Raw genomic sequence first — 12649 nt, 5'->3', positions numbered from 1 at the left:
TAATAGTTAAAACAAATTTACATTATTGCAATCAGTTGTTAAAACATTGTCCTTTACAATTATAAAAGCTTTTTTTTTTTTTTTTTAATCTACTACTCACCTAGCATGTCAGCAGACTGGGGTAGATCCTGCTAAAATCCTATGTATTGAATGAATACAGAATCGTTTTGAATCGGAAAAATATCGTTTTGGAATTGAGAAACGAATCGAATCGAAAAAATTGATGTATTATCGAATCGTGACCCCAAGAATCGATATTGAATCGAATCGTGGGACACCCAAAGATTCACAGCCCTATTAATTATTGTTTTGATATTGTTTTAGGGGGCTGGACTTTTTAAGGACTTTCTGCAAAAATGTGGGTCTTTTTTAACTGAACTTGTGGGCCACCAGTTGAATAGCCCGAATATTAAAAAAGAGGGCTCCTGAAATGGAACCTTGAGGAACACTACTGATATCACTAAAGAAGTTAAACAAATGCTTTTATGACGGCATCTGAAGTAAACACGCTACAGCAGGGGTATCAAACTCAAATACAGAGTGGGCCAAAATTTAAAACCGAACAAAGCAGCGGGCCGAAGTTGAACAAATTAACCTTTTTAATAGGGACCCAAACAAGTTTTGCATTGAATCTTGAACAAGCAAGGCTTACAGTATATAAACTTATAGTGACATGCAAAATCGAGTTTCAAATAATAATAATAATGATAATAATTAAAAAATATCAATGGCATATCAAATAAAAATGGAATGCCTCTTTTCAGCGGCGGGGTTGAGGTGGACAGGGTTTGGTGATAGCGGGGGGTGTATATTGTAGTGTCCCGGAAGAGTTTGTGCTGCAAGGGGTTGTGGGTATTTGTTCTTTTGTGTTTATGTTGTGTTAAGGTGCGGGTGTTCTCCCAAAATGTGTCATTCTTGTTTGGTGTGGGTTCACAGTGTGGCGCATACTTGTAAGAGTGTTAAAGTTATTTATACGGCCACCCTCAGTGTGACCTGTATGGCTGTTGACCAAGTATGCATTGCATTCACTTGTGTGTGTGTATAAGCCGCATTTATTATGTCACTGGGCCGGCACGCTGTTTGTACAGAAGAAAAGCGGACGTGGCGACAGCTTGTAGAGAACGCCAAAGGCAGTGCCTTTAAGGACCACCCCCAATATTGTTGCCCGGGATGAAATTCGTGAGGGACACTGAACTTCGGGAGTCTCCTGGGAAAATCGGGAGGGTTGGCAAGCGGTGAATGCGGTGTTACAGCAGCGGGCCAGCTCTAATGTTAATTTGATATTGCCTCAAGGGCCAAGTGAAATTACATGGCGGGCCAAATTTGGCCCGAGGGCCAGAGTTTGACACCCATGCGCTACAGCAACACCTGTGTCACATAAATCACATTACGAAAAAAATGTGTGAATGCCAAAAAGGAGAGGACTTAAAGGGATGCCTTGAGGAACGCCTCAGTTATGTAAATCACAAGTTTGGACCCCAGTGTTCACGAGCATGGTTAAAATGTCAATGTATGGATCTGCCAATGTGTTTACAGTGGTCCAAGTTCTTCTATACATCAGGAGCACTCTAGTGCTTTTAAGAGTTTGCTTCCAAAAATGTTTGTTTCTTCAGATCCGGGCCACCAGTTGAATAGGGCTGCTTTTGCATGCCGTTATAATATTATGAGGGAAATATGTGTTTGGTGGGAAAAAAAAACATTTTTCTGCTGCGCTCCTTCCCCGATAGAGCAGTAGCCAGTAGTGTTTGAATTAAAGTGTAATGTAAATGTTCCTAGGTTAAAACAGGTTGCAGGGGGAATGGTGTAAGTATGACACATAACAGAAAATGAGCCGGGCTACTGCGTAACGATTATACCTGCTGTTGAAGTTCAAATAAAGTTAATATAAGTAAGTTTACACGTTTAATCATCCACTTTTTAAAGTTTAGTTTCAATAACACATAGGACACTGAAAAAGTAAACCATCCCTACGTCACCCTCCCTTGCCTTGCCGTCAAGGTAGTTGATTTTATTATTTTTTTTTAATTTTACAATTACTATTTATGCTTGATTATTACATTTCTGATTGAGCACAACATAATGCGATACAAAGTGTACACAGATTATACATTTTCATTAAAATAGGGTCTTTTGTGATAAAACACCAATCTATACTGACTGAAAAACATGAACAATCATATTAAAGTGTCTGTAAAGTATTTGCCCACATTTCATGTTTTTGTTTGTAAACAGCCAGCCATACAAGGTAAGCTGTCTGTCATGATACACGCATGTCGTACTGTGTGTATCATGATCAACTTAAAGTGTGACTCACTCGATTGACAGTTGTCTGTTTGCTCCTGCTGACTAGGGATGTAAGCACTTCATTTATGTTGACATAGCATGGTTTCAAATTCCACATTTTGCAGCTTCGAGTCGCTTTCCCCTCACTCTATCGGCTTCCGTCTGCTCCAACGTCTCACTCTTCTTTCGTGCTGGCTTCTAGAAGCAGTAGTTCATCCTACATAAATTCAAAGATAAAGTTGTGAATCCTCATTTGTCCAAAAATAGTCGTCTTTGTTGTTTGATTAGAAGACACACGCCTTTGTTTCCAGAAGTAAGACACACATTTGTTGGCTGAAGTATGAAGTGTGCCGCTATGGAAACAAAAATAAATACACAGAGGAATTAGTTCTGATTAAAATGACCAAAATATGGTAAATATTGCACAAATTACATATTGTTATGTACGTGTTTCTGTTACTACAATTTATATATACTTGCAGTGTGTATGAAAAATGTTGTTAAAGGGCTTTGAAGGCTACAACGGTGACTCCCATTAGCTGCATTTTGCAAGCGATTTTTATTATCTTTACATTTTTTAAAAGACGTGTGTTCTTGTTTCTTATAATAGTTGTGAACGATAGGCAAAAAAGTGAAGTTCCCCTTTAACTTTATAATTGGAGGTTCATGAAATATAGAATAGAAAGTACTTTATTGATCCCTGGGGAAAATTCAGCTATATTGTTAACTTCATCCTAATTATTTAATATTAATATGGCATGCACAACAATAAAACGTGCACACCAGTGACTTCCTGGTCAGTTCAAAACTGAACTGTCATTTTAGGCTTTTGGCATTCTGTGAAGTGTCCTTTTGGGGCGACCTTTGCAGCTAAACAAGGCCACAAACCCTGCCAGACACCCCCCCCCCCTCCCCCACCCCCAAAGCAAAACATTCTTCTTCAGCCACTGTCTGCTCCAAATTGGCGCATTAGGAGCTTGGCGCCTGCAGCCTAAGCAGATATGGGAGCATTTAAATGGCCGTGTGGATTTGCGTGTTTCAGTAAAACACTTGTCTTACTTAACCCTCCACAGTGGGGCTCTTGTGATGACTGCATCTTGCCAAGCCCCCATGTTGACGTATGTTCCCGCTTGGTTTGTACGCTCTCCGTTGCTGCAAACGGCTTGTATCCCTACGTCTGGGCGCAAGTTTTGTGTAGCAGCTAGCAGAGTGGCGTCAGCGTGGCAGCGTGGGGGAGAATGTTGCACATTGGCTGTGAATGTTTCACTGCTAAGTCTCAAATGCCTTTGTACAGCACTTGCCCCTTTTATCCTGCCTCCCCCTCTTTTCCACCGCCAACAAATGATCCTTTTGTGAGGGTATTTTTGCCATGCTAGGACCGACAGCCTCGCCGGAATTTTCCTCCTGCTAGATTGGTATCTCTTGGCATCCGGGTGTCATTCCATGCCTCTTCCTCCCGCTTGTTTCGGGTTAGATGTTTTTGTCCTCGTCTGACATCTTGGTTTTTGATCTCCTTACTGTTGCATCATCAGAGTTCAGTCTTTTAGTCCGTACTTCCAGTCTTTGTAGAACATGCACCCTATTTTGACGTTGGCTGACATGCGTCGACATAGACGATGGTTGATATGAGGATAGGGGCGCAACGATTCGTCAACATTGTTAACACATATCGACAATAAAATGTGTCACCGACAAATTCATTTATCGACAATAGTAGTGACGTCATCACTCGTATTTTTTGGGGGTGAGGCGAGTCAGCACGGCTACTCACACAAAATCGCGGGTGAGAGTATGTAAAGTGTGGGAACATTTCCTCTTATTGTTGTTAAAAACAGAAACTTTGATCATTTTACAAAGCAGATCTTTTTTTTATGACACTCCTGTACCCCACGCAACCCCGAAAGGGACAAGGGGTAGGAAATGGATGGATAGATGGACTACGTCTGTGATACAGGATCATTTAAAGAGGGGGAATGTCGGACATCTGGAGGATACGGTCTCAACCCTACTAAGCTTCCTTACTATCGAACAAATGTGAGATGAAGTTGGATCTAACTATTAGTTAAACTATGTCTAAATAAATTTAAGTACAATTTGCAGTGCAATAAAGAAGGGCACAGTAACAAACGTTAATCGCACAGGCATAGACAGAAAACATTATGCGCCGGTGATTTAAGATTTAACGTATAATCTATTCGATAGCTAAAATTTTAACAATTAGTCAATGATACAATTCTGTACATTGACTCTATTAGGTTCCTCAACATGCCAGGATTTTACAATAACATACCAGCATGCAGCTTTTTAAACCAGTGTTAATTTTAACATCAGTTTTTAACTTAGTTTTAGTCATAGTCTTACGACAAAAATGCATTTTATTTTGTCATATTTTATTAATTTAAATATATTTAGTTTTAGTTTAGTTTTAGTTGACTGAATTCATTAACATTTTAGTTGACTAAATTACAATAAAATTTGTTGATGAAAGTAAAAAGAATAACGCATCTTCGAAGTTGTCTTAAATCACTTTTAAGGTATTGCATACTGTCTCAAAAACTATATTCACAACAACACCTGCACTCCATAAATATATCAACAAGTACCTTTCATACAAACCTTATTGTGTCTCATTGTTTTAGCTGAAATTGAGCATTTTTTTCAAATTTAAATAATATACATCTAAAATGGAAACCAATTGTTTTTATTCTATATTGCGTATAACAGGGGAATCAAATTCATTTTAGCTCAGTGTCCGCATGGAGGAAAATCTATTCCCAAGTGGGCCGCACTGATAAAATCACGGCATAGTAACTTAAAAATAAAGACGACTTTAAATGTTTTTTTTTGTGTAACTTTGACCAAAACAGAACAAGCACATTTTGAAAATGTACAAATCACAAATACACCTCTTGACAAAACACTTCAAGTTAGTTGAAAATTCTGAGGATAAAATTGGTGCAGTTTCAAAAACACAACAAAAGACAAAACCTAAACTTTGTCTCATTGTATCTACAAAGCCATTTTAACTTTAAATCACAGCCTGTCTGGGACTGAACAAATCAAATATGGCCTGTGTACTAAAAACATAATTTAAAATAAGACATTTTTTTTGCAGTTTTTAAGTTTGATGATAAAAAAGAAAATGGATCGTTATGAATTATCTGGATTAATTAATGTGTTTGAAAATTGAAAATATGAATTAAAACAGGGAGTGGAAAACTCTTTTCTCTATTCCCGGTTCAATGTTTTGGCGATATGGTACATTGCAAATGCGCAATGTCTCTTTTCCGTATCTTCGTCTGTGAGTGACCTGGAACAACAACAGAAGAAGAAGATTGACGATGGAGAATCAATAAATTGTGTTACCTTCCATGTCTCTGCACATTAAAAAATAGAAGGGAACTCTTGTTAATGACAAAAGTGTTTTGACGACACTAACACCGTTCTTTGTCTTCTTCCTATTCTGTTGTTCCGGGTCACTCACAGACGAGGATGCTGAAAAGAGACACTGCGCATGTGCAATCCACTGTCTGCTTGCCTAGAATTGCCATTGCAACATCCAGTGGATTAATTTAGGACAGCAGCTTCTTTCATGAAAAATTGCACCTCAATTTTACACTTAGCCAAGTCGTCTTGCTCGAGCAGTGCGTTTGACATCTCTGGTGTATAACTACATTGACTTTGGACAATTGGCGTCTCTGTCCTGATAGAATACAGCAACCAGTCAGTACGTGTCCATGCACTAAATTAGTCCGACTTCTTAAACAGCTCTAAAACAGCCTCCTACTGCCCATGGAAACATTTTAATTTGATCGTGTTCGGACTAACACACCTGGATTATATGATTGGAAAGCAGATATCTCTCGGCAGAGTGTGTGGCAAGAGAGCACACTTAGTATCATGTATTCGCCAGTCTCAACGCCTGGGATACAACCCGGAAGCAGATACCATTCAATAAAAACAGCAACAGTTGTAATAAAGAGGAGACTGTTTATTTGCTCCACAAATTAAAAGAACAAACATTTTGAAGTGCATTGATGGTAGAAAAAAGAAACAGAGATTTATTTAAGAAAGTAGCTAAGGAAATGTTCGGACTCCCGAACGAAATGCGAATGAGATAAAATGAAATGAAGCAGGTATATTAAAGGCGAATAATAAAGCGTACACAAACCTCTTTAAGCTGCATTTGTGCAAGCCAACAGATTTACTTTCCACACAACTGGCAAGATAGTCCAGAACAATTGAAACCTTACTCTGGATATCAGTCGGACCACGAACAGTCTTTTCCTTCGGATTTAAAACTCCTTCCATCAATCCACACAGAGCCTAATGGATGAACTTTAAGACATTCTAAAGTTTAGTTTTCATGATTTTTATCTGAAAATGTATTTAAAAAATCTCTTCCGCCGGTCTTTCATTGCATCCGACCTGCATCTGCCCAGATATATGCTTTGTCGTAGCGTCTTGTTCGTAGCGCAATCCAAGATAATTTCTTGATGCTGCCTGCAATTTAACATCAGCATAGCCATCAGATAAGTAATATTGGTAACATGTGCCAATATTACAGCTGACATCAGTTCAAACAAGTTTTATGGATCTGCAAATGGCAAGGGTGATGTCATAGGTCAACGGGAAAATGAAATTTTTTAACTGTGCTAAAAGGAAGTAAGCGCTCCCCAGTGCACGGGAGGCACATGACTTATGACCAATAGTCGCATGAGACTTGGACTTCACATACAGGTTTGAAAATACAAAAAAACAAACTATTTGAGAAATCAGACTAATTTAGAGCAAGGAAACGTAGTGACTGTTAGAAATCTAGAACGTATACCTCACATACTTGTTTCTCTTTGTGTCTTAGCTTGAAAAATGTAAAATCTGGTATTTTGGATTGTCAAGTTGTGCAATTAATAGCTTAACAGGGTGCTGAGGACATCGAATAAAGTGCACTGTTATTTAATAGTAACCGTAATTCCATACATCAATCCATCCATTTTCAGTACAGTTTAAGCAATTTCGAAATATTAGCTTTAGCCTACTTACTGTTGCATAGCTGTCCTAATCATTAGCCTGAAACTCGCGCATCAAGTTGGTTGTAATTATACCGGAGAAAATTGTGCCACAGGTGATGTGGCAAAGTTGAAGTGCATCCATATGTCTTCTCTGACTGTATCTTCCTTCCAGGTGTAAAAAACATATTGTTTTGAGGTGTGTAACAATACAGTCTTGTTTTCCCAATGACATTTACCCACCGCCCCCTCTCACATATGCAGCTATGATTGGATAGATCTATTAGTCTATCTATTAGTCTACATACAGTAGGGACATAAGGAAAAGAGGTGATAATATTAATTAAACTTACCTCATTTTGTTGATAGTTTCCCTCTATTTTTGCATATTTTTTTGGGATTGGGATTCTTAAAACAACTACCGATTCAGATTCTTTTGGTGATGATTCCATTCAATGTGATTTTCGATTCAAATTGATTTGTGCAGGTATAAATAATTAAGATAAAATAATGTTTTTAAGGCTGCTGACATATGACTAATACTCACAGTGAGTAAATGCAGAGATGACCTTAAAAAATTTATTTTGAAAAAAAATCATAAATTAATGTAAAAAATACATATTATTGACATTTTTTATATATTATGAATCAGGATTAATAAGAATTGGGTTTCACATGAAAATATATTTTTTGAAATCCCCTAATATTTAATTTGACTGTCATGATCCTTCATGATTGTGATGGTTTTGTGTTGTATCTTTTTTTCCTCTCTTGTTTGCTACTTCCTGTGGGAGTGCTAATTCCTGACACCTATTGTCAGATACAATTAGGGGGGTTTATTCGCCAGCTCCGCGTGTCAGGCTGAGCTGGTTCATTGTATTCTGTTTTTGCTGTGTGTTTGTCGATGCTCGCTCACTGAGTGCAAACCTTGCTGCTGCATATACTTTGGTTGTCTTCATTCTAAGTTTCCTGCCATTCCTAATAAAGGGATCATCTCACCCGCACGATTCCTGCTGTCTCTGCATGCTGAGGTCACACCAACAATCGCAATGCGACGCCATGAGTGTGACCAGAGTATATTATAAGGTCCAGAGCTGTAAATCAAGGGTAGGGCTCTATGGGGCAGTGGTGTTTGTCTGTTTAGTTAACGCCAGTCCAACAGAGAAGAAGAATGGCCGATCCACATTAGCCGCGTCAACGTGTGATGTGGGTCTTGCTGTAAGTTATACAGTGCTGTTTTGGAAAAGTCAATAAAAAGTTGATTTGTGCTTAGTAATCTTGTCGCATCATAATTGCACCAACATGACAATATTTCTTACTTTTATCTAACAGAGTTGGGATGGTTCCAATGTATGTCTTAACTACAATGATAACGATTTTGTAATTGCCAAAATTTGTTTTCCAATGGCAACAAGTGAAAAAAAATTAAATGGCTTGTTGAATTTAGTTTAATGCCATGCTTTTATTTGGCATTGAACAGGAAGTCACTGTGTTGTTTTAATACTATATAACTAGACATTAGTTATGTTATTTATAGCTCCTTAGAGATACTGATGAAGTTGACAATACTTTTACACATGTGGACATCTACTAAACCAGTTTAATAGAAATGACCCGTTTGAGCTCAAATTGACGAGAGAAGTGTCGAACAATGTATATCAATATCAGCTTAGGATGATAAGATGTTTATTTGTCATTGCACATAAAACGTACCATGACATTTTTTTATAGTCAACACGTCCCATATACAGATAAACAATATGACAGAGTGGGTTGCCACATAAGCGGTGTCCCGTAAAAGATGGGAAAGAGAAAAACAAGAGGAGACAGTAAGGTGAAAAAGAAGCCACTTCCAAACAATGCCACTGTAAGGGGCACAGTGTGGGACTAAAAAAAAAACCCTCATAAATCATAAGCACATATAAGCACACAAATTCAAGACTTGCAGCTGTGTGTGGGGGGGCTTTTTAATCCATCCATCCATCCATCCATTTTCTAATCATTATAATAATAATTTCCTCTAGGATCAATAAAACTGAGCTAATCAGTGGATATCAGGTGTGCTCAAATTTGCGACCTGTGTTTTATTGGCCCACAGGATATTATAGAAATAAAATTAAATAAAATGAAAGAGGAAGATTGAGCAAAAGGATACGATGTAAAGAGAAAAGGGTGAAAATTTGATACTAATAATCACAAGCTTGGTGTTTGGATATATTGTATATAACTTGTTTAGGCTTTTTACTAAATTAAAAACATATATCTAAGTCATTAGATTTTTTTTTAATACGCTGTCCTCTGTGGAAAAGGTTTATATTCCCGTAATTAGAAATGTGCCCCCCGTGACCCCAAAAGGGAATAAGCGGTAGAAAATGGATGGATGGATGAACTTTCAACATTAATACAATTATTTAGGGAAAAAAACTGAAGCCAGTCCACAAGAGAAAATTTTATTCTCCTCACTTCCAGCTGTCCCAAATATTTGGCGTCCTAACCATCTGGAGGCAAAGTCACAATAACAGAGTCTTTTCTTTTTCTTTTTCTTTTTTTGAATCCTCCTCAGTCATACTATTTTGTAAATTAAGTTTTTTTTAATGCAGAGACTGGGTGAATATTTCCCTATGGATATTATTCCCATGCAATACACAGTGGCAGGTCTGTTCACTGTTTTTTAATTGGACAAAACACATGCATAACTGGTCAATTGGATCAGTAACAGCTGCGTGTGTGTTTGTGTGTTTGTCTGGACCATTTTCATGTGGAAATTAACTTATTTTATTTGAAAAACATTTAGACGACATGAGGACACTTGATTTTGTGATGCATACCCAAAGGCAAGCGAGTCCAACCACACAAAACCACTGTAAAGTACTGTAAGTCAGGATATACTGTACTAAGTAATTAAAAATAGATGATTTTGGTTATTGTTTATGAAGCAAATCTTCTGATTATCCTGATGCATATTTACAGTCGTGGTCAAAAGTTTGCATACACTTGTAATGAACATAATGTCATGGCTGTCTTGAGTTTCCCATAATTTCTACAACTTTTATTTTTTGGGATAGAGTGATTGGATAACAACCTTGTTTGTCACAAAAAACGTTCATGAAGTTAGTTTTTTTGATGAATTTATTATGGGTCTATTGAAAATGTGACCAAATCTGCTGGGTCAAAAGTATACATAGAGCAATGTTAATATTTGGTTACATGTCCCTTGGCAAGTTTCACTGCAACAAGGCGCTTTTGATAGCCATCCACAAGCTTCTGGCAAGCTCCTGGTTGAATTTTTGACCACTCCTCTTGACAAAATTGGTTCAGTTCAGCTAAATTTGTGGGTTTTCTGACATGGACTTGTTTCTTGAGCATTGTCCACATGTTGTCAATGGGAATTGAGTCAGGACTTTGGGAAGGCCATTCTAAAACCTTAATAGTAGCCTGATTTAGCCATTCCTTTACCACTTTTGACGCGTGTTTGGGGTCATTGTCCTGTTGGAACACCCAACTGCGACCCAACCTCCGGGCTGATGATTTTAGGTTGTCCTTCTTTTTCATTTTCCCATTTACTCTCCATAGAGCAACAGTTCATTGGCATCAAAGCAGGACGAGAACATAATACTACCACCACCATGCTTGATGGTATGAATGGTGTTCAAAGCCTCACCTTTTCTCCTCCAAACATTGCTGGGCATTGTGAAGTGAATTGAAGTGAATTATATTTATATAGCGCTTTTCTCTAGTGACTCAAAGCGCTTTACATAGTGAAACCCAATATCTAAGTTACATTTAAACCAGTGTGGGTGGCACTGGGAGCAGGTGGGTAAAGTGTCTTGCCCAAGGACACAACGGCATTGACTAGGATGGCGGAAGCGGGAATCGAACATGCAACCCTCACGTTGCTGGCACGGCAACTCTACCAACCGAGCTAAACCGCCCCGGTGGCCAAACAGCTCAATTTTTGTTTTATCAGACCACAGAACTTTCCTCCAGAAGGTCTTATGTTTGTCCATGTGATCAACAGCAAACCTAAGACGAGCCTTAAGGTGTCGCTTCTGGAGCAAGAGCTTCCTTCTTGCATGGTAGCCTCTCAGTCCATGGTGATGCAATACAATCTTGACTGTGGACACTGACACCTGTGTTCCAGCAGCTCCCAATTCATTGAAGACCTACTTTTTGGTGGTTTTCGGTTGTCTCTTGATCATCCTGACCAATTTTCTCTCAGCAGCAGGTGACTTAACTTGCGTTTTTTTCCTGATCGTGGCAGTGACAACACTGCCATGCACTTTATACTTATGAACATTTGTCTGCACAGTTGCTCTTGAGACGTTAAGCTGCTTTGAAAAGGCTCCAAGTGACTTTAATGACTTGTTCAAGTCAATGATTACTTTTTTCAGATCTGTGCTGAGTTCCTTTGACTTTCCCATTGTTGCGTTTGTAACAGAGTCTAATGACTGTCTCACATGAGCCCTATTGAAATGGGCTCAGTGAAGTCAACAGATGTCGTCAATCATATTCACTCACATGAAGTTAAGAGGCCATGCCATGAAGCTACAAACCCCGTTTCCATATGAGTTGGGAAATTGTGTTAGATGTAAATATAAACGGAATACAATGATTTGCAAACCCTCTTCAACCCATATTCAGTTGAATGCACTACAAAGACAAGATATTTGATGTTCAAACTCATAAACTTAAATTTTTTTGCAAATAATAATTATCTTAGAATTTCATGGCTGCAACACATGCCAAAGTAGTTAGGAAAGGGCATGTTCACCACTGTTACATCACCTTTTCTTTTAACAACACTCAATAAACGTTTGGGAACTGAGGAAACTAATTGTTGAAGCTTTGAAAGTGGAATTCTTTCCCATTCTTGTTTTATGTAGAGCTTCAGTCGTTCAAAATGCCGGTGTCTCCGCTGTTGTATTTCACGCTTCAAAATGTGCCACACATTTTCGATGGGCGACAGGTCTGGACTGCAGGTGGGCAAGGAAAGTACCCACACTTTTTTTTTACGAAGCCACACTGTTGTAACACTTGTCTTGCTGAAATAAGCAGGGGCGTCCATGATAACGTTGCTTGGATGACAACATATGTTGCTCCAAAACCTGTAAGGACCTTTCAGCATTAATAGTGCCTTCACAGATGTGTAAGCTACCCATGCTTTGGGCACTAATAAACCCCCATACCATCACAGATGCTGGCTTTTGAACTTTGCGCCTGTAACAATCCGAATGGTTATTTTCCTCTTTGTTGTGGAGGACACCACGTCCTCTGTTTCCAATTATAATTTGAAATGTGGACTCGTCAGACAACAGAACACCTTTCCACTTTGCATCAGTCCATCTTAGGTGAGCTCT

General features: G+C 38.5%; 1 protein-coding gene across 2 annotated transcripts in view; it reads left to right on the top strand.

Moving 5' to 3' along the window:
• si:ch73-335l21.1 (insulin receptor substrate 1-B) overlaps positions 1 to 12649 on the top strand; it is a 70889-nt gene that overhangs the window by 21672 nt on the left and 36568 nt on the right. The window lies entirely within an intron of this gene.

The sequence above is a fragment of the Nerophis ophidion genome, linkage group LG10 (assembly GCF_033978795.1).
Source record: "Nerophis ophidion isolate RoL-2023_Sa linkage group LG10, RoL_Noph_v1.0, whole genome shotgun sequence".
Classification (NCBI taxonomy): domain Eukaryota; kingdom Metazoa; phylum Chordata; class Actinopteri; order Syngnathiformes; family Syngnathidae; genus Nerophis; species Nerophis ophidion.
Note: the sequence above shows the minus strand (reverse complement) of the source record. Positions and strands in the feature narration are given on the sequence as shown.